This window comes from Pleurodeles waltl, chromosome 7, assembly GCF_031143425.1.
Source record: "Pleurodeles waltl isolate 20211129_DDA chromosome 7, aPleWal1.hap1.20221129, whole genome shotgun sequence".
In the NCBI taxonomy this organism is placed as follows: Eukaryota; Metazoa; Chordata; class Amphibia; order Caudata; family Salamandridae; genus Pleurodeles; species Pleurodeles waltl.
In genome coordinates this window covers 1,440,018,037-1,440,041,499 of record NC_090446.1, presented here as the reverse complement: position 1 = coordinate 1,440,041,499, position 23,463 = coordinate 1,440,018,037, and positions in this window count along the sequence as shown.

The following is a 23,463-nucleotide window of genomic DNA, read 5'->3' as shown; positions in this document are numbered from 1 at the left end:
AGCAGTTGGTGTCTTCTGTTCTTCCTCTGCAGGGGTATTTCAGCTCAGCAGTCTTCTTCTTCTTGTAGGTTTCAGGAATCTAAATTCTTAGGTTCAGGGGAGCCCTTAAATACTAAATTTAAGGGCGTGTTTAGGTCTGGGGGGTTAGTAGCCAATGGTTACTAGCCCTGAGGGTGGGTACACCCTCTTTGTGCCTCCTCCCAAGGGGAGGGGGTCACATTCCTATCCCTATTGGGGGAATCCTCCATCTGCAAGATGGAGGATTGCTAAAAGTTAGAGTCACTTCAGCTCAGGACACCTTAGGGGCTGTCCTGACTGGCCAGTGACTCCTCCTTGTTATTCTCATTATCTCCTCCGGCCTTGCCGCCAAAAGTGGGGCCGTGACCGGAGGGGGCGGGAAACTCCACTAGCTGGAGTGCCCTGTGGTGCTGTAACAAAGGGGGTAAGCCTTTGAGGCTCACCGCCAGGTGTTACAGCTCCTGCCTGGGGGAGGTGTTAGCATCTCCACCCAGTGCAGGCTTTGTTACTGGCCTCAGAGTGACAAAGGCACTCTCCCCATGGGGCCAGCAACATGTCTCGGTTGTGGCAGGCTGCTGGAACCAGTCAGCCTACACAGATAGTCGGTTAAGGTTTCAGGGGGCACCTCTAAGGTGCCCTCTGGGGTGTATTTCACAATAAAATGTACACTGGCATCAGTGTGCATTTATTGTGCTGAGAAGTTTGATACCAAACTTCCCAGTTTTCAGTGTAGCCATTATGGTGCTGTGGAGTCCGTGTTTGCCAGACTCCCAGACCATATACTCTTATGGCTACCCTGCACTTACAATGTCTAAGGTTTGGCTTAGACACTGTAGGGGCACAGTGCTCATGCACTGGTGCCCTCACCTATGGTATAGTGCACCCTGCCTTAGGGCTGTAAGGCCTACTAGAGGGGTGACTTATCTATACTGCATAGGCAGTGTGAGGTTGGCATGGCACCCTGAGGGGAGTGCCATGTCGACTTACTCGTTTTGTTCTCACCAGCACACACAAGCTGGCAAGCAGTGTGTCTGTGCTGAGTGAGGGGTCCCCAGGGTGACATAAGATATGCTGCAGCCCTTAGAGACCTTCCCTGGCATCAGGGCCCTTGATACCAGGGGTACCAGTTACAAGGGACTTACCTGGATGCCAGGGTGTGCCAATTGTGGAATCAAAAGTACAGGTTAGGGAAAGAACACTGGTGCTGAGGCCTGGTTAGCAGACCTCAGCACACTTTCAATTCAAAACATAGCATCAGCAAAGGCAAAAAGTCAGGGGGTAACCATGCCAAGGAGGCATTTCCTTACAATTACATTCACCTAAATGTGTTATAATAAAACTGTATTCTACAGGCCCGTGGGATGAGATGATTGTACTGGTGTATATGAGGGTTTATTTGCCCCTGTCACCATTGGATTCTTAGTTTAGAATAAATGAATGATGTTAACTTTCTCACATTTGCAAACTAGTTACCTTTCAAGACGCTGCCCCCATTTGCGCCTTCTTGTTGCTCCTCTTTCACACCATCCTTTCCCAGCTCCCTGTCACTGCTCGGCTGAAACCATGCCATTCTTGCAATACTTGTAGCAGCAGCGTTTTCGCTTCCTGAGCACCCAGCTTGCAATGCTAGCCATCAACAGCAAGGCACATTCATCTTTCTCGTTTTTGTTCGCTGAGCCCAGTAACAAAATCTTTCCTCTGCTGGTGAGCATCTTGATCAAAAGAGGCAGCCTCTCTAATATGCATTTATTATAGAGGAAGGGATAACACAGACTTGCCCTTCCGGGAACAACAAACTTTCATCAATACAGTTTTTAGTCATTTTTAGGGCTGGCATGACAGAGCAGCTGTCGCTAGTCATTATGTGGTCAACCTAACAAAGGGCTTTAAAGAACACTATCAGGTGGGTGTCTTTGGCTCCGCCCAGACATTAGTAGCCAGGAGTACATTTTCATTGGACAGAAGTGGGTGCTTCCACAAAAAAGTGCTTGCCCTCCATGCATCGGTGATCATTTTGTTTACTTATCCTTCAGCCAGACCTTGAACTTTCAGGGACATACACATACTATGAAAGTGTCTTAAATAACTAGATAATTTACAGTGTTTTTTTTCTGGCAGCAGCACAAATGGGAGGAGTGAAGTCATTAACTTTAGATTTCAGAGTATAGTTTTTATTATTTGAGATCCCATAGCTGCACTCATCTACCTGTAGTTTTGGCTCTGACCTTATGTAAACAACAAAATAACTTTCAAAATCATACTGAGAGAGGGACACTATGGGGGTCATTCTGACCCTGGCGGTCTTGGACCGCCAGGGCGCAGAATGACGGAAGCACCGCCAACAGGCTGGCGGTGCTTCAAAGCCCATTCTGACCGCGGCGGTAAAGCCGTGGTAAAGCCGCGGTCGGAAAACCGGGGCTGCCGTTTTTGCCCTGGCTGGGCGAATCCGCCAGGGCAGCGCTGCAAGCAGCGCTGCCCTGGGGATTCTGACCCCCTTACCGCCAGCCTGTTTCTGGCGGTTTTCACTGCCAGGAAGAGGCTGGCGGTAAGGGGTGTCCTGGGGCCCCTGGGGGCCCCTGCAATGCCCATGCCGCTGGCATGGGCAGTGCAGGGGTCCCCTAACAGGGCCCCGGCCAGCTTTTCACTGTCTGTCTAGCAGACAGTGAAAAGCGTGACGGGTGCAACTGCACCTGTCGCACGGCCGCAACACCGCCGGCTCCGTTCGGAGCCGGCTTCTGTGTTGCAGCCTCATTCCCGCTGGGCCGGCGGGCGCTAACTTGGCTAGCGCCGGCCGGCCCAGCAGGAATGTTGGAATGCCGGCAGCGGTCTTTTGGCCGCATGGCGGCCGATTGGCGGTTCCCGCCTGGCGGGCGGCTACTGCCGCCCGCCAAAGTTGGAATGGCCGCCTATATTGTTTTCACTGAGCACAGGATTTGAGTTGGATGAAATTGTGTGCTTCACTTAAAGGACCATTTGTATTGCACTTTTTGGCTTGTGGCAAAGTGTATACTCAATACAACAGGCCTGAGTTATTTATGGTAGCAAGCCAATGAGGACAGTAATGGTCTGATCTATTTATCATGAAAAGGTATGTTAAACACACTAAACCTGACGTGTTTATTGCTAAAAGCATAAAAGTTAAAGTCAATAGGCATTTGAATGTGGATTGTTATTACTTGATATTAAAGCCAACAGATAGATATTTTGTTAAATGGAATCTCACAGATTACCAATAGGCAATGGTTTTGGTGTTGGTTATCCCGTGTGACAGTGGATATAGAATGTTTGCTCTGTGAGAATCCTTGTTAGGATGCCTTAAGAGGAATTGTATGTTGCTTAGCCAACTTCAATTGTGTACCACTTTCTATTCTTATGACTCTGTGTCTAATGGTTGCGATGCAAAAAGCTTCTGTTCAAAATGTAGACGTGAGTTGGTTATGGTGACAGGCTATATGCCTATATGTTTGGTGCACTGAAAACGTTATGCCTAATGCTATAATTCTTTTCTACTTATAATGGTTCATTATGTCAAAGGCAGATGGTCTAGCCTATTAATTGTTAAACGCTTTTGTTAAAGCCTCAAAGGCTTTAACAGTTGGTTGTTATCACATTGTATTGCAGGCTATACACAGGTATTTTGTTACATGTAACCTCACTGATTACCAATAGTTTTGGTGTCAGCCACTCTGACAAACGTTGGTGGTTTTCACTGTGATCATTCTGGTTAAACCCTGTTGAGTGGGGTTGAATATTGTTTTGCAAGATGTATGTTTCTACATATTTGTAATTTTAGAACTGTCTGCATATTGGTTGCCAATGTATGTGCATTTGAAAGGGCTGGTGTTGGGTAAAGTTAAAGTTAATGTTAAAGGGTAAAGGCTTCATTGGAAAAATTCATGCCAGATTTCAAAGGTTTGATGTGTTTATATTGAAATGTTCTGACAAAGCCTAACTTACTTACTGTGAAAAGCAAGTGATAAAGACAATAGGTGTTTAACAATGTGCTGTCATTACACTGTGCTAAGGCCTGCAGACAGGTATTTTGTTACCAGGTATTTCATACATTACTAGAGCAGGCAAGACTTTTTGTGTTGGTGAGCCACCTGAACAAACCCCGGGGCTACAATAACCCTTGTTAGGCTCTCTTAAGAGAGTTAGTATTTGCTTTGCCAACTGTAGTTTTGAATACAATTATACTTTTATGATTGTATGCCAGATGGTTGCTTCGGGGAAAGCTTACACTCATTTATATGGGCTTGAGTTTGTTATGGTGACAAGCCAATGATAAAGACTAGATGACTGATCGTGCATCATGGCACTAGGCGTGAACTATTGATTGTGAAATCCATATGTTAAACTCATCAGGCATTTAAGGGTGGATAGTTATTACTCTGAATTTAAACCTACAGAGAGCTTTTTGTTATGTGGAATTTCACAGATTATCTTAGTAAGCAAGGGATTTGGTGTTAGTTAATCTCTTTGACAAACCATGACTACAAAGATTTGCCCTGTCAGAATCCTTGTTGTCATGTTAAGAGAGATAGCATTTTGCTTTGCCAACTGTAATTTTGTTTGACTGTATTTTTATGAATGTATGCCTGATGGTTGGCTTGTTGGCTCATTATAGTAGGCCTGAGTTGGTTATGATGACAAGTCAGTAATAACAGCTGTAGACTTGATTAGTGTGCAGCGAAATGTTAGGCTAGATGCAATAGGTCTACCATGTTTATCATGAACATGCATTACAAACGCAGTATTGCTGGCTTGTTTATTGTGAAAAGACTATGGTAAAGTCCATAGGCTTCTAACAGTGTATTGTTCTCATATTAGGTTTGTAAGAAATTGGGTTATTTCTTGACGGGTACGTACGAGCCTCAAATACCAATTATAATCCTTGTAAGGGTGAATCAATAAACCAAAGCTCGACCCCCGGTAGTTATGGCACAGAGGAGACAGGCTTAACTTAAAGCAATGTGTAACATATTTATACGGTACTAAAACAGTAATAAAGTGAAATGCAAAACAATAAAAATCCCAAGTCAAATTAGAAACAGAGTAAAATGTGATAAACAAAATAACACCAAAATGACAATAAGAGAAACCAGAGATATGAATTTTTAATGTTTTAAGTAGAAATAGCACAAAGACAAACAGGTGCCAATGATAGTCAATGGTTGCAGTAGAATAGTACCTAGGAGCAATGTCACGCTGCACGTGCTGGAGTGTGGGTCAGATACACTAGCCAGGTTCATCCTGTTCAACGATTTTACCTTTTGACTTTTGTCCTCTAAGTCCAAATCCCCAATCTGAGACCACTTCTAAAGCCCCCTGGGATCTCAGAGACAGCACTTAGAGACTCACATGGTGGCAAGCATAGGCCAACAAGAGAGTCCACCTGTTGGAAAGTGGGTTACTGGCAGTGGTAAATATGAACCTACCACTGGCACTAAGGCCACTAACCAAATATAAGTTCAGTACAGGTCCCAGTAAATTAGTCCCTTGCTCAACCCTTGGTAGCTATAACCGAGCAGGCAAGCCTAACTTAGGAGACAAGAGTGTAAAGCATTCAAAAACACCAGTACAGTAAATCAGTGAGGCACAACACACAATAAAAATCCCACACCAATTTATAAAAATAGGTTATATTTTTATGAGTAAATAGACACCGAAATGACAAGAATCCAATGTACGGAACTAGAGATATGAATTTTAAAAGAATGAACACTTTCTAGTGCTTAGAAACACATAGGCCCTCATTACGACCCTGGCGGTTGGCGGAGAAGCGGCGGTCTTACCGCCAATAGGCTGGCGGTAAAAAGTTTGGGATTATGACCATGACGGTTACCGCCATGGTCATCTGCCACTTCTCCGATCAGACCGCTAGGGCGGAGATGACCGCTGGGCTGGAGACTTGGGTCTCCAGCCTGGCGGCCGTCACAATACTTCCGGCGGTATCATGACCCGGCTGACCGCCATGGATTTCATGGGGTTAGGAACCGCCATGAAATCCATGGCAGTGAGCACTATCAGTGCCAAGGAATTCCTTCCCTGACACTGATAGGGGTCTCCCCCACCCCACCCCCCCTGAGTCCTTCCCCAACACCCCCCACCCCCCTGCCACCCCGCAAAGGTAGCAGGACCCCCCTCCCCACCCCTACCCCCAACATTACATTACAGATTCACACCCGACACGCATGCTGGCACCACCAACACACATACCCGCACACACACCAACAAACATGCCAACAGCCACACACACAGTCATACACACACACACACATTCCGACATACATGCACACATCCATACAGTCATACATGCAGACAGACACGCACACATTTCCAAACACACAACACCCCTGCATGCATACACGCACTCACTCACCCCCTCTACATACTCACATGCACACCCCCATGCACACACACAACACACAACACCACCCCACCCCCCTCCCCTAATGGACGATCAACTTACCTGGTCCGTTGATCCTCCGGGAGGGGACGGGATCCATGGAGACTGCTCCGCCGCCAGCACCCCGTCAACAGAACACCACCACGCCGAATCACAGAACGTGATTCGGTGTGGCGGTGTTCTGTTGACGTGGCGGTGGAGGTGGCGCAACCTCCACTTCCCCGCCGACCGCCAGTATGGCTGCTGGCAGCTCTCCATCCGGAAAAGGACAGAGGGCTGCCAGCAGTCATGATGCGTCGAGCGGAAAACGGCCTGCACTGGCGGTCTTCAGCACGGCGGTCCCTCGGCGGTCTTGTAAAAAGACCGCTGAGGTTGTAATGACCCCCATAGTGCCAACTTTACCAAAATTCTCCAAACTTCTCCAATCTTCAGGAGGTGTTTCCTGAAGTCCTTCTTGCAGGTACAGACGGTCCAAATCACAGTTCCAAGGGTCTGGAATCTCCTGGATGGTCCTTGGAAAGTTGGACCACAATTCCCACAATGCACCTGGCCAAATCCTTAAAAGTCCACTGGATGCACTCCACGCTGGAGACTTTTGCTGGGGATGATGCAGGGGAAGCTCTGTTAACCTGTAGCTGCAGGGAGTACACTCCTGAGTCCTTCTTGAAGCAAGGCACTGTCCCCAGGGCTGTAGTACCAGATTGTGCAGCAGGCACAGTTCACTTAGAAGTGCAGGCCAAGGGTGCAGATCCAGATTCCAGCAGGGCAGTCCTTCTTTCTCTTGTAGTTTCAGGCAGCAGATCTGAGAGGCTATGCACCTCTCACATATTTATTCCCAGCTCCTGGGCATCAGGAAGGGGGGCGCCCAACCAATAGAATGCATAGTGACGCCCAGATGCATGACCACTTCCTGCAAAGTGCAGCATATTCCTGCCACAGAAAGCACAATTTTTGCAAAATCCAATGGGGCATATTTATACTCTGCGCCGAATGTGCGTCAAAATTTTTGACGCACATTCGGCGCAAACCCTGCCCCATATTTATACTTTGACGTCCGACGCAGCGGGCGTCAAAGTTCCACCATGTGCGCCATTTTTTGGAAGAGGGAACCTGCCTTGCGTTAATTATATGCAAGGTAGGCGTTCCCTTCCAAAAAAATGACTTTAAGGCCTGTGTGCCTTATTTATTCTGTGATGTCATTTTGACGCACAGGAGGGGGCAGGCCTTAAAAAACGGCGCCCAGCCTGATGGGCGCCGTTTTTTAACGCCTGGGTCAGGGCAGGTGTTAAGGGACCTGTGGGCTCAGAAGGAGCCCAGAAGTGCCCTCCCATGCCCCCAGGGACACCCCCTGCCACCCTTGCCCACCCCAGGAGGACACCCAAGGATGGAGAGACCCATCCCAGGGAAGTTGAGGTAAGTTCAGGTAAGTATTTTTTCCGTTTTTTGTTTTGTGGCATAGGGGGGCCTGATTTGTGCCCCCCTACATGCCACTATGCCCAATGACCATGCCCAGGGGACATAAGTCCCCTGGGCATGGCCATTGGGCAAGGGGGCATGACTCCTGTCTTTGCTAAAACAGGACTCATTTTAATGGGGGTTGGGCATCAAAAAAAATGGCGCAAATCTGGTTGAGGCCTGAATTTTGCCTCAGACTTTACTTGCCCCATTTTTTGACGCCCAAGCTCCATTTTCCCCTACGCCGGCGCTGCCTGGTGTGAGTCTTTTTTTTTTACGCACACCAGTCCGCTGCGCCGGCTAACATAATTCAATAAATAAGGCGCCCGCATGGCGCTTTGGAATGGCGTTAGCCTGCGTTAAAATTTTTGACGCACAACTGCGTTGGCGTAGTTGTGCGTCAAAAAGTATAAATATGGGCCAATGTGTCTGAAACTAAGAGCTGACTAAACCATTCTCCAGTGTGGCTCATTTCTATAGCTCTCCTCCTTCTAACATCTGCAAATTCCGTCCTTAATCCTAGTATCTGGCTGAGGGTTCCAGAAGGTGGGGGTTAGGTGATCTGGCATTCTCTCCTGTCTTGCTCTCCTTTCAGGCTGTATGTTTTAAGACCCCTCCCCCTGCTCATGCATTCCTGTGTAACCCCCGAGCTGTCCTTCACCAGATATGCTCTCCCCTGGACAGCCACTCATCACTTAACCAAGCAGCTCTGCTAATCCTGTTAGCACTGACCAATCAGAGGGGACAGTCAGAAGGATGGATTTTGGCTTAAAGAAAGAAAAGCCTTATAACTTATTTTCTGTACAAGTTGTGATAAATTCACCGATGTCAAATTGCTGGATTTATCAGAACAAATTATTTACATCCTTGAATGACTTTTCTGCACTTTTCCTTACTATTATTACCATGAAAATACCATATAGCAATGATAGCCTATGAAGGCCAGTATCTATAGTGGGGGGGAAATGAAATGATCAGTTTTTCCCTTAACGGGTTTATAAAACATCTTTTATAAGACCCCTGCTTATGCTTACATGACCCCTTGCCCCAGGAATACCTAGGGGAGGTCCTTGGAGTACCTAATATGTGAAAATAAGGTAGATCATCACATTTAAAGTGCCCACAGCACCAAAGTTGAATTGGGACACCATTTCCATGTAAATGCAGTCTGCAGAGTCAGGCTGCATTTTAAAATGACAGAAAACCTTCAGCAGTGCCCACATGCAAAGAGCAGCAATTCTGCTGGGTTTCTACTTCCATGCCCTATTATGTACGAGGGTCTTATAGGTAGTTGGCACCCCCCTTGCTACATTGTTTACTAGGGACCTGCAGGGGTTGTCATGCAAATGGTAGGAATGTAACTTTTAAAGACAGGCTGCAAGGCCGGTCTGCATTTAAAAGGACAGGAAGCACAAAGCAGTGCACACATGCAAGTGTAGAAATTCTACTGGGCCTCTAATTTCCATGCCCTATTATATAGGGGCTTATAGGCAGATTGTACACCCTTGCCCTATTATATACCAGGGACTTACAGAGACTGTCAGGACAATCGAAAGGTTACCCTAATACCTAGTCTACTCCACTACAAGTGTGTGTTTTAACATAGCACTGGCCTGGGTCTGGTTAACAGAGACCAGGGCACAGTCGGAGTCAGTTATCATCAGCACCAGTCAGTAACAAAAAAACGGGGACGAAAAGGGCAAAAAAGATGACTTTGCAACACCACCCTATGTCCAGTTGGCACTGGTCAGCTGGCAGGGCAGTTGCATGAAAATAACTCTTATAGCTTGTTGAGCTTTAACAGGTTGTCAGCCGTATGACCCTTGGAATACACTTCTTTGTCCAGGATAAGTAGGGAGCAGGTTCAGTCCACTAGGACTTTTTTCAGGTTGCAGACAGCAGACTCACTTCTCTTCTGATCCTGCTCGGGTCTAGGATTGTTCTGAAGTTGGTGACTGGAGGTGCCACAGTTATGGCTGGCATGAGCTAGTTGGTTGGAATAACCCCTGGGTATGCACTAACTAACGAGGCAAAGGTTCCTGTGGCTAACACTACTCACTTTGGGCATTTTCAAAATATGACATCTAACACTAGTTTAGGCAATACCTGTACTGCCAACAAACTCAGAGTCAGAGGTCTGGTACAATCAAAGCTGGGGTCTCTAGTTGGCAGTGGTTTGCACCCTGTCTAAGTAGGGACCCTCACTCGAACCAGGATGAGGGAGCCACACAGCTAAGAAAATCCCTGCTCATCCCTCATGGTAGCTTGATTTAAGCAGTCCAGCTTATCTCAGAGACAATGTGTGAAGTATTTGTCCACACACACAGTAACACATTGAAGATACCACAAAAACACTCCACACCGATTTAGAAAAAATAGCCAGTATTTATCTGAATAAAACCAGACTAAAATGTCAAAAATCCAACATATACATAAACAAGCAAAGATACATATTTTTAAAGATTAAGGCGGTCATTACAACCTCGTATGTAAAAGGCGCTTACCGCCGTGCAGAAGACTGCCAAAACACTGCCGCGGCCGCGGTAAACCGCCACGGTCATTCTGACCCACAACAGGCAAACCGCCAAAATACAGACATCCACAAAAGTCCGCCACACCAAAGGCCAGCGAGAAACTGGCGATGACCAAACCTCCACGTCACGCCAACAGAAATACGCCCATGCCATTATGACCCACGAATCCACGTGGCGGTCTTTCAACCGCGGTATTCCATTGGCGGTACACACCGCCGCGCTCAAAATACACACACATCTCCAAAACACAACCACATTGGACAATTTGAAATATACACACCTGATACACATACAAACAACACTCCCACACACCCAATACAATATAAAACACACACCCACATCACCTACAAACCCCCACTACTAGAGATTCGTGAACACGCACAGAGAAAAGAGATCCGAGCACACAGACGCGCAATTCACTGTCACCCAGCAATATTACCACGCACTTCAAGCTACACACCAATACACATCACCACACTTAGCACCACACAATCCACCCCACACATCACCCACACCACCCCATGGCACCGCAAAGACACCCCAGGTTTTCTGACGCTGAACTCAGGGTCATGGTGGAGGAAATTGTATGGGTAGAGCCACAGCTATTCGGGACACAGGTGCAGCACACCACCATTGCCAGGAAGATGGAGCTATGGAGCAGAATAGTGGACAGGGTCAACGCTGTGGGACAGCACCCAAGAAATCGGGACGACATCAGGAAGCGGTGGAACGACCTACGGGGGAAGGTGCGTTCCATGGTATCCAGGCACAACATCGCGGTGCAGCGGACTGGCGGCGGACCCCCACCTCCTCCCCCAGAATTTACAACATGGGAGGAGCAGGTCTTGGCGATCCTGCATCCTGAGGGCCTCGTAGGAGTAGGCGGAGGAATGGACTCTGGTAAGTCAAATCTTAACTACTTCATCCCCCCCACCCCACCAGCATGACAACTCATACCCCCACCCTCACCCTCACCCCCATCACAGACAATCCTTGCAAATGTCTCACCATCACAACCCACCCATCCCAACACCAAGCCCGGCATGCGACCACAAAGCATGGACACCCATCACCTAAGCATGCCCACTGCACATAACCATTTCCCCCCCCAAACCACCGTCACAAAAGCCCCCACACAGGAATGCAAGCACAGGGGTACAAGGGCACCCACCCATTGCAGGCTATGGCACACACAGAAGCAATAACCATACTTTTATACCCCTGCAGGACCCGAACGCCACGTCACCGCGCAGGAGGGTCCACAAATGTCCACTCCACCCCCAGAAGAGGCCCACAGTGATGCCAGCAGCTCTGTCTCCCTGGATCTAGATGACCAGCCCGGCCCATCGGGGACATCGGGACCGTCGGTTCCCCTCAGACAGCCACAGGCCACAGCAGACCTTCCCCCCTCTGGGAACACCAGCACAGCACCCACCCAGCGGGCCCATATCTCTGTCCCCAGGACACGTCAATCAGCGGTGTGTCCACCACTACAGGGCACCCAGGTTAACCCACCACCCCAACAACAACAGGGACCTGGGGGCAGTGGTAGCGGGCACACGGTCCAGGGGACAGAGGCCCAGGGAAACAGGGGAACTGGGAGGGCTGCTATGCGACAGGGGGGGGACAGGCCCAGGGAACCCACTCTCCACGAGGCCCTCTCCTCCATCATGGGAGCCTACCACCACTCCCAGGAGATGATGGCCACGGTCCTGGGCAGGTTTCAGGAGATCCAGCTTCTGCAGGAGCAACAGTATATGGGGTTCAGGGAGGAACTAAGAAACATCAGTTCCACCATGGGAACCATCGTAGTGGCTCTGAATCAGGTAGTCACCACATTGCGGGACACTGTGGCACCACAAAGGGCCCCTGTCACTAGCATGGACCAAGAAATGCCTACCACCTCCGCCGGCGCTAGTGGACAGGAGGCCCGACACAAGACCAACAGGCCACCAGAACCCCACCCCCTGCAGAAGGAGAACCACCCCGCAAGCGGTCCCTGAGATCCAAGAAGAAGACAGAGTAAGATGCCAAGACCCCCGCCAGCAAAGGATACCTCCCTGATTGTCATCCCACTGTCCCACATTGTCACCCTGTCCACCCTTAAACTGCCCCTGCTCCACTTTCCACAGGCATTTTGACAATGTACCTGTGATACTGATAGTCTGGACTCTGCCATGGACAATCCTCCACCATCACCCCTCACCGATTTGCAACCACCCACCAATTTAGGGCACTCTAATAAACACACTTATTGCACAAAACAATCTGGAGTCTGGCTGTGATTTTATACAAATGTATTAGACATGACCGTGCCAAAATGTATATGTACATTGTGATGACAACATACCACTGTCACACAGCTGTAGTCCATGGAAAACAAAGCAGATGTCACGCAGTGGGGCCCACATCTCTGAAATCGGAAGGGAAAGTCACAACTCAGTTACCATACACTGGGGGAAAAGGTCAGACAGTAGAGAGGTAGTACTCTTTAAGTAAATGTAATATGGCGGTGTCGATCCTTACCTGTGTGTCATTGGAAATACTGCTGTATTACTGTGTTCCGGTTCTCTATGTCGTCCTCTTCACCTTCCTCCTCTTCACTCTCCACAGGCTCCACAGCTGCTACAACACCACCATCTGGACCATCCTCCTGCAGAAAAGGCACCTGGCGTCGCAAAGCCAGGTTGTGAAGCATACAGCAGGCCACGATGATCTGGCACACCTTCTTTGGTGAGTACATTAGGGATCCACCAGTCATATGGAGGCACCTAAACCTGGCCTTCAGGAGGCCGAAGGTTCGCTCGATCTCCCTCCTAGTACGCCCATGGGCCTCATTGTACCGTTCCTCTGCCCTTGTCCTGGGATTCCTCACTGGGGTCAGTAGCCATGACAGGTTGGTTTAACCAGAGTCACCAATTAGCCACACACTGTGCCTCTGGAGTTGAGTCATCACGTAAGGGATGCTGCTATTCCGCATGATGTACGCGTCATGCACTGAGCCAGGGAACTTGGCATTAACATGGGAGATGTACTGGTCAGCCAAACAGACCATCTGGACATTCATGGAATGATAACTCTTCCTGTTCCTGTACACCTGTTCACTCCTGCTGGGGGTGACCAAAGCAACATGGGTTCCATCAATGGCACCAATGATGTTGGGAATATATCCAAGGGCATAGAAATCACCCTTCACTGTAGCCAAATCCCCCACCTCAGGGAAGACGATGTAACTCTGCATGTGTTTCAGCAGGGCAGAGAACACTCTGGACAACACCTTGGAAAACATGGGCTGGGACATCCCTGATGATATGGCCACTGTTGTTTGAAATGACCCACTTGCTAGGAAATGGAGTACTGACAGAACCTGCACTAGAGGGGGGATCCCTGTGGGTTGGCGGATTGGTGACATCAGGTCTGGCTCTAGCTGGGCACACAGTTCCTGTATAGTGGCTCGGTCAAGCCTGTATGTCAGTATGACATGTCTTTCCTCCATTGTCGACAGGTCCACCAGCGGTCTGTACACGGGAAGATTCCTCCATCTCCTCGCATGTCCCAGCGGACGGTGCCTATGAAGGACAACAGCGAGCACAGAGTCAATCAACCCACAGGTACGTTCCCACAGCTTGCACATAACACGATTCCCAATGCATTGTATGGCTTGTATGAGTGTCGATGCAAGGCCTAGGTATGTGTGACGCAGTAGAAATTAAGCCATGTGGGCCCTTGAAATGGCGGCTGCCTGATCTGAGAAGTGCGACAATGGGATGTGAGGTAAATGTGCTGGCGTGGCACACCGTGGCGGTAGGCGGTCGAAGACCGCGACGCTAAGCAGCATTGGTTAACATTGAACCCTATGGGTCTCCGGAACCTATGACGATGTGCGCCGGCGGTCGCGGTACGCACCGCCGCGGTACGCACCGCCACGGGCGTGACCGCCATCTGCTTAATCACTCGATACCTGATCTTCGACAGGAGAGGACCTACACTCAAGTGCTGCTGTGACCTCGGTCTGGAAGAGACAATGGCTCATGCGACTGGGGAAAGGGCCCCTGCCTTCACTGCTCAAGAATTGGAGAAACTCGTGGATGGGTCCTCCCCCAGTATGCGCTACCCTACGGTCCTCCAGACCAACAGGTAAGTACACTGGGACCATGCTTTGTGGCCAATGCCTGTGTTGAGTCGGATGGATGAAAGATGGTGGGGAGGGTAGCGAATGAGGCATGCATCAGACGACGGATGACAGGATGTGCCACATGGCAAGGGTAGGGATGGTGGGCCACTCACATTGAGGGTGCAGAAGGTGATGACTATTTTTCTCCCCCTGTACATTTCACATAGGTCAGCGCCCACCAGAAGATAGACATTTGGCGTGCCATCGCCAAGGACGTCCGGGTCCTGGGGGTCCACCAGAGACGGGGCACCCACTGCCGGAAGAGATGGGAGGACATCCGACGCTGGAGCAGGAAGACGGCGGAGGCTCAGCTGGGGATGGCCTCCCAACGTGGGAAGGGTGCCAGTCGTACTTTGACCCCCCTGATGTCCCGGATCCTGGCGGTGGCCTACCCCGATTTGGATGGGCGCGTGAGGACATCACAGCAGACACAAGGGGGTGAGTACAAACTCATTCTGCTGACTTTGCGCGCAGTGGAGGTGTCTGGGTGGGGGAGGAGGGCTGTGGGTATCCCTAGGCCAGGGCGATTTCTGTAGGCTAGGCCCCTCCGTAAGGCATGGCCCTGTGCCCCAGCCCCCCACCTCTGTAGGGTGCCAAGTACAGCTATTCATGGCCCTGTGTCATCTATGTGTGCAGTTGTCGTCCATAGGCTTGTAGGCCATGTCCCACGGATTGAGTAGTGGACCCCAAGTGCGCAGCGTAGTGCAGGGTGCTTCTGTGTCTGTCCTCTCCGCCAACGGTGTCGCCAATGCATGCACTCAACATGTCTTTATTTCTCCCCCCCCCTTTTTTTGTGGTCTTCCTGTTCATGTGTGCAATAGCATCATCAGGCAGAGGAGAAGTGGCATCGGAGCACGAGGGAGCTGCATCCCACATGGCCCTGGAGGGCCATGCAACGGAGTCCGAATACACCAGTGGGACGGAGGGCGAGGGGAGCTCCACAGCGGGGACCCGTGCAGACATTAGTGACAGCGACTCGTCCTCTGAAGGGAGCTCCCTTGTGGTGGCGGCAACATCCGTGCCCCCCGCAACAACAGGTACAGCCGTCACCCAGCGCACCAGCACCGCCCTCCCAGCAGCCCCTCAGCGCTTGCCCCGTGCCCGCTCACCCAGGAAGGTGGGCATCTCCTTCGCCCCAGGCGCCTCAGGCCCTGCCCCTGTCACCCCTGCTGCCCTCAGTGAGGAGGTCATTGACCTCCTGAGGACGCTCATTGTTGGGCAGTCTACCCTTTTGAATGCCTTCCAGGGTGTAGAAAGGGAGGTGCACCAGAGTAATGCATACCTGGAGGGCATTCATTCTGGTCAGGCTGCCCATCAGCGATCGTTCAACACTCTGGCCTCAGCACTGATGGCAGCAATTGTCCCTGTCTCTAGCCTCCCCCCTCCAACTTCCTCCACCCATACCCTATCACCTGTACCTCTGCCTATCCCAGACACACCATCAGACCAGCCTGCACACACCTCAACACCCAAGGGAAGCTCATCCAGACATAAGCACCACACATCACACAAGCATTCACACAAGCAACATCCACATACAGACATACCAACACCCACTGCCTCCACTGTGTCCCCCTCCTCCTCGTCTCCCTTCTCCCTCCCTGTCACGTCTCCACTCACACCTGCATGCACAACATCTTCAGCCACTACGTCCATCACCAGCACACCCACCAGAACACCCCGCACACGTGCACTCACCACCCCCACTACCATTTACACGTCCCCTGTGTCCTCTCCCACTGTGTCTGTGACCCCCTCTTCCAAGCTACACAAACGCAGGCAGCCATCCACCCAACAGCCATCCACCTCACGACAGCATCCAGCCCAAGCACCTGCACCCAAAGACACCAGACTGAAAACTCCTACAACCACAACCTCTTCCTCCACTCCCATACCCACTACACCTACCCGTCCCTATCTTCCTAAATTGCTTTTCCTTTCCAAACAACTCCCCCACCCCGTCCATCTCATAGGACTCCAGTCAGCACCTCAGCCACCACAAAACCGGGCCCTGTAAAGACAGTTTGCCATGGACTGTGGAGTCCTCCACCCTCAAGGGCAGCCAGTTCAGTAAGGAGCCAAGGCACGGCCAGCCCACCCCCGGTAAAGCATCCGAAGATTGCCAGTGGCCGGTGCGAGAGGCCGAAGACACCAGGGACCAAAATTCCTACCATGGCTCCGGCAGGAAGTGTGGTGCCACCTGGCACACCCCCAAAGGTGGGAAAGGGCCACAGGCGAACAGGGAAGGGTGGGAAGGGCAGCACGCCTGACAAGTCCGTCAGCAGGCCAGCTGGCCAGGAGGGCCCCGCCAGCCCCATCCCAGGTGGGCAGGAGGACACCCACAGGCCCAGTACTGCAGCCCAGGAGGGCCCCGCCAGCCCCATCCCAGGTGGGCAGGAGGACACCCACAGGTCCGGTACTGCAGCCCAGGAGGGCCCCGCAAGCCACACGACAGATGGGCAGGAAGGCACCGCCAGCCACAGGTCAGGTGGCGAATGACCTCCATGCCATGGCCGGATCCGCTGACCTGGACACTCATCCGATGCACCGCTGAACTGGGCCCTTCATCTCAAGCACTGAAGCACTGGGCACCGCCGTCTCAAGCACCGCTGAACAGGGCCCCGCCGTCTCAAGCACTGCTGAATTGGGCCCTTCATCTCAAGCACCGCTGAACTGGGCCCTTCATCTCAAGCACCGCTGCACTGGGCACCGCCGTCTCACGCACCGCTGAACAGGGCACTGCCGTCTCAAGCACCGCTGAACAGGGCACCGCCGTCTCAAGCACCGCTGCACTGGGCACCGCCGTCTCAAGCACCGCTGAACTGGGCCCTTCATCTCAAGCACCGCTGAACTGGGCCCTTCATCTCAAGCACCGCTGAACTGGGCCCTTCATCTCAAGCACCGCTGCACTGGGCACCACCGTCTCAAGCACCGCTGCACTGGGCACCGCCGTCTCAAGCACCGCTGCACTGGGCACCGCCGTCTCAAGCACCGCTGAATTGGGCCCTTCATCTCAAGCACCGCTGAACTGGGCCCTTCATCTCAAGCACCGCTGAACAGGGCACCGCCGTCTCAAGCACCGCTGAACTGGGCCCTTCATCTCAAGCACTGCTGAACTGGGCCCTTCATCTCAAGCACCGCTGAACTGGGACCTTCATCTCAAGCACCGCTGAACTGGGCCCTTCATCTCAAGCACCGCTGCACTGGGCACCGCCGTCTCAAGCACCGCTGAACAGGGCACCGCGGAACAGGGCACCGCCGTCTCAAGCACTGCTGAACAGGGCACCGCCGTCTCAAGCACCGCTGAACAGGGCACCGCCGTCTCAAGCACCGCTGAACTGGGCACCGCCGTCTCAAGCACCGCTGAACTGGGCACCGCCGTCTCAAGCACCGCTGCACTGGGCACCGCCGTCTCAAGCACCGCTGCACTGGACACCCCCGTCTCAAGCACCGCTGAACAGGGCACCGCTGTCTCAAGCACTGCTGCACTGGCACCGCCGTCTCAAGCACCGCTGAACAGGGCACCGCCGTCTCAAGCACCGGTGAACTGGCCCCTTCATCTCAAGCACCGCTGAACTGGGCCCTTCATCTCAAGCACCGCTGCACTGGGCACCGCCGTCTCACGCACCGCTGAACAGGGCACTGCCGTCTCAAGCACCGCTGAACAGGGCACCGCCGTCTCAAGCACCGCTGCACTGGGCACCGCCGTCTCAAGCACCGCTGAACTGGGCCCTTCATCTCAAGCACCGCTGAACTGGGCCCTTCATCTCAAGCACCGCTGAACTGGGCCCTTCATCTCAAGCACCGCTGCACTGGGCACCACCGTCTCAAGCACCGCTGCACTGGGCACCGCCGTCTCAAGCACCACTGCACTGGGCACCGTCGTCTCAAGCACCGCTGAACTGGGCCCTTCATCTCAAGCACCGCTGGCCCATTGGCAGAAGGGGCAGGCCCGCATCTGTGTCGGGCAGGGCTGCACAAAGCACTCTGGGCACCAGTCCCCCTCCAGAACCAGTGCAGACTGTTATCCACTTGAGAGACTGTGGCTTTGCACTCCCCAGGATGGCAGAGTGAGCAACCCACCCACTGTAGAGACTTGAGAGACTGTGGCTTTGCACTCCCCAGGATTGACAGTGGCCAACCCACCCACTGTAGGGACTTGAGAGACTGTGGCTTTGCAGTCCCCAGGATGGAACAGTGGGCAACCCACCCACTGTAGAGACTTGAGAGACTGTGGCTTTGCACTCCCCAGGATTGCACAGTGGGCAACCCACCCACTGTAGAGACTTGAGAGACTGTGGCTTTGCACTCCCCAGGATAGAACAGTGGGCAACCCACCCACTGTAGAGACTTGTGAGACTGTGGCTTTGCACTCCCCAGGATGGAACAGTGGGCATGGAGGCCCCTCGTGGATCTGGCGTCGTGGACTCATCTGGCTGAGGTGCCCCCCCTTCCCTTCCCCCTGAGGTGCCTGTAGTTTTCCTATCTGATGCCCCTGCAGTGTTCTCTCCGTTGGAGTCAGGTATCCTGTGTGGGCTTTGCCCATGTGATTTGGGCCCAGTGGTCCACTAACAACGACTGCTACAAATATCGGACTTGACAATTTATGTATATAAAAGTTTTAGATGTGTGATATATTTTTAAGCCAGTAATACAATATATTCGCCTGTTTATGATCATTTCCTTTTGTCTTTGCATTCTTCCAGATGGTTTGGGGGGGGTAACTGTGATGTATTGCTATGCATTGATGTGTGTGTTGTAGTGGGTGAGGGTGGGGGTAGGTGTGTGGCGTATGTGTGTCCCCGTAATTTTTTGCCTCCCCTCCCCTGTGTCGTAGGTGCAGTACTCACCGTAGTCTTCTGCGCCGGCGTTCGTGCTCCTGGTAGAGGAGCAAGAAGACAATCGCTGGGAGGATGTGTAGTTCGGGTTCCATGCTGTCCAGATTCCTCGTGGGGTGTATGGAGGTGAGCGTTTTCCTTTTGAATGGCTGTTTCCGCCGTGTTTTTATCGGCGGGGCTACCGCCCCGGAAAAGGTGGCGGATTGGTGAGTTGTGATAGGGTGGGCGGTACATTGACTCCCGCCTGTCTGTTGGCGCTGACCGCCGCGCTGTTTGTTTGTCCCGTCGTGGCGGGCGGTCAATCAATCAATCAATCATAGTATTTATAAAGCGCGCTATGTACCCGTCAGGGTTTCGAGGCGCTGAGGGGGGGGGGGGGGGGGGGGAGGGGAGCGCTGCTGGTTTATCGGTCGAAGAGCCAGGTCTTGAGGAGCCTTCTGAATGCGAGGAGGTCCTGGGTCTGGCGAAGGGATGTGGGGAGAGAGTTCCAGGTCTTGGCGGCGAGGAAGGAGAAGGATCTGCCGCCGGATGTCTTGCGCTGGATGCGGGGTACGATGGCGAGGGCGAGGTTGGCGGATCGGAGTTGACGTGTTGGGGTGTAGAAGTGAAGTCTGGTGTTGAGGTAGGAGGGTCCGGTGTTGTGAAGTGCCTTGTGAGCGTGGGTCAGGAGTTTGAAGGTGATCCTCTTGTCTACCAGGAGCCAGTGGAGTTCCTTTAGGTGAGGGGAGATGTGACTACGGCGGGGTATGTTGAGGATCAGTCGGGCGGAGGCATTTTGGATACGTTGGAGGCGTTTGATGTCTTTGGTTGGGATGCCTGTGTAGAGTGCGTTGCCGTAGTCAAGTCTGCTGCTGACGAGGGCCTGGGTCACCGTCTTTCTGGTTTCTGTTGGAATCCACTTGAAAATTCTGCGGAGCATTCGGAGGGTGTTGAAACAGGAGGAGGAGACGGCGCTGACCTGTTTGGACATGGTGAGGGCGGAGTCCAGGATGAAGCCGAGGTTTCTTGCATGGCTGGCAGGGGTGTGTGGGGGTCCGAGGACGGAGGGCCACCATGAGTCGTTCCAGGCCGAGGGGGTGCGTCCGAGGATGAGGACTTCCGTCTTGTCGGAGTTGAGTTTCAGGCGACTGTTGTTCATCCAATCGGCGATAGATTTTAGTCCCTCGTGGAGGTTTGTTTTGGCGGTGAGCGGGTCTTTGGTCAGGGAGAGGACGAGCTGGGTATCGTCGGCGTAGGAGATGATGCTGAGATGATGTTGGCGGGCCAGTTGAGCGAGGGGGGCCATGTAGACGTTGAACAACGTGGGGCTGAGGGAGGATCCTTGGGGGACGCCGCAGATGAGGTTGGTGGCTTTGGAGCGGAAAGGGGAGAGACGGACTCTCTGCGTTCTGTCGGAGAGGAAGGATGAGATCCAGTGGAGGGCTTTATCTTGGATGCCGGCTTCCTGGAGGCGGGTCAGTAGGGTGCGGTGGCAGACGGTGTCAAAAGCGGCTGATAGGTCGAGGAGGATGAGGGCTGAGGTTTCGCCGTTGTCCATTTGATGTCTGATGTCATCTGTGGCGGCGAGGAGGGCGGTCTCAGTGCTGTGGTTTCATCTGAATCCGGATTGTGAGGGGTCCAGGATGGAATTGTCTTCGAGGAAGTGGGTGAGCTGAGTGTTGACGATCTTCTCGATGACTTTCGCTGGAAAAGGGAGGAGAGAGATCAGACGGAAGTTTTTGAGGTCGTTGGGGTCAGCCTTGGGATTTTTGAGGAGGGGTTGGATTTCTGCGTGTTTCCAGCTGTCCGGGAAGGTGGCAGAAGTGAAGGAGAGGTTGATGATCTTGCGGAGTTCGGGGGCGATGGTGGCGTTTGCTGAGTTGAAAACATGGTGGGGGCAGGGGTCCGTGGGGGAGCCTGAGTGGATGGTGTTCATGGTTGCTATGGTTACTGCCTCGTCCACGTGGGTCCAGGCGGTGAGGCGGCAGTCGCGGGAGGAGACGTCGGGGGTGGGGTCTGGCGGTGGACCGGTGATGAAGCTGTCGTGGATGGTGGTGATTTTCTGGTGGAAGAAGGTGGAGAGGTCGTCGCAGAGTTTCTGGGAGGGCGGGATGTCGTTGGAGTTGGCTTTCGGATTGGAGAGTTCCTTCACGATGCCGAATAGTTCTTTGCAATCGTGGGCGTTGTTGTTGATGCGTTCGGTGAAGTGGGCGCGCTTGGCGGTGCGGATCCGTTGGTGGTGTTCGCGGTTGGCGTTTTTGAGGGCGGCGAGGTTGTCGGGTGTGCGATCTTGGATCCATTTCTTTTTGAGTTTCTGGCAGTTGCTTTTGGAGGTGGTGAGATCGTCTGTGAACCAGGCTGGTTTTCTCTTTCCTTGGGTGGTGGTGGGTTTCTTGAGAGGGGCAAGGGTGTTGGCGCAGTCGAGGATCCATTGATGGAGGTTGATGGCGGCTGTGCTCGGGTCGATTGCGTCGGGTGGAAGGTTGTTGACGAGGGTGTTGGTCAGTTGTTCTTGGGTGATTTTGCCCCAGCGGCGGTGGGGAGGTAGCTGGATGCGGTGTTGCTCTGTGGTTTTCTTATAGGTGAAATGGACACAGTGATGGTCAGTCCAGTGGAGTTCGGAGGTGTGGCTGAAGGAAATGTGGTTGCTAGAGGTGAAGAGGGGGTCAAGGGTGTGTCCGGCGATGTGGGTAGGTGTGTTGACTAGCTGGCGGAGACCGAGGTTGAGGAGGTTGGAGGTCAGTGACGCGGTGTTGACGTTGTTGGCATTTTCCAGATGGTAGTTCAGATCTCCCAGGAGGATGTAATCCGGGGAAGCGAGGGCGTGGGTGCTTGCAAGGTCGGCGATGGTGTCGTTGAAGGGGGGTCTTGGTCCTGGAGGGCGGTAAATGAGGGTTCCTCTGAGGGTCGTGTTGGGGTCCGTGTGGATCTGGAAGTGGAGGTGTTCGGCTGTCCTGAGGGTGTCGTCCGAGTGGGTGTGGATTTTGAGGGTAGCTTTGTGAGCGATGGCTATTCCGCCGCCGATTCCGTTGGTTCGATCTTGTCTGGTGATTTTGTATCCGTCCGGTATGGCGATGGCGATGTCCGGAGACGAGGAGTCGTTCCACCAGGTTTCGGTCAGGAAAGCCACGTCAGGAGCAGTGCTGTCGAGCAAATCCCAGAGCTCGATGGCGTGTTTCCGTGCGGAGCGGGTGTTGATGAGGATGCAGTTCCGGTGGTTGGGGTTGGATGTTTTCGTAGTTGGTTTGGTCGTTCTGATGCAGGAGAAGTTGCAGGTACGGCAGGAAAAAGGTCCTTTAGTGTGCTTCGGGGATGCCCGGTAGCATTCAGTGGAGGGGCCGGGGTTGAAGGCGCGGAGTTCGTTGATCGAGTAGCGGATGCGGGGGGCGCAAGGGCCAGGGGGTGTGGCGCTGGGCGCGGTCCAGGCGCGGACGCGCAGCGCCAGCCATTAAGAAGGGAGGGGGGGAGGGAGGAGCAGCTGGGAGGCGGGAGGTGGGAGGGAGCGGCAAATGGGGGCGCGAGGGGGGCGGGGCCGCAGGGAGGCAGCGGCAGGGAACGGGGAGCGCACAAGGGGCAAAAACACTGAAAACTAGCAAAAAACAGCAGATACAATAAGAAAAGCACACAATCAGAAAAAACAAAATGGCACAATATACGATCGGGGAGACAGCAATCAGGGGGGCACAAAGGGGGCAGAAGCGCCGGCGGCGAGGCGCTGAAAAAAGCGAAAAAAACGAAAAACACTTACGGGACGGCGGAAAGCGGCACACGGGTCAAGTGAAGCTAGTCAGAGCCCACTAGACCCCAGGGATGAGGCGCAGGAGGATGCCTGCGGGTGGAGGAGGGCCTCGAACACGCAAACAGCAGCGTGGTCAGGGGACAGAGGCAGGAGGCAGCAGGTTGGTGCTGCGGTCGTGGGGGGCGAGCTCAGGACCTGAAACAGGTCAGAGGTCGCTCACTCGCGTCGCGGAGCGCCAGCCATTAAGAAGGGAGGGGGGAGGGAGGAGCAGCTGGGAGGCGGGAGGCGGGAGGGAGCGGCAAATGGGGGCGCGAGGG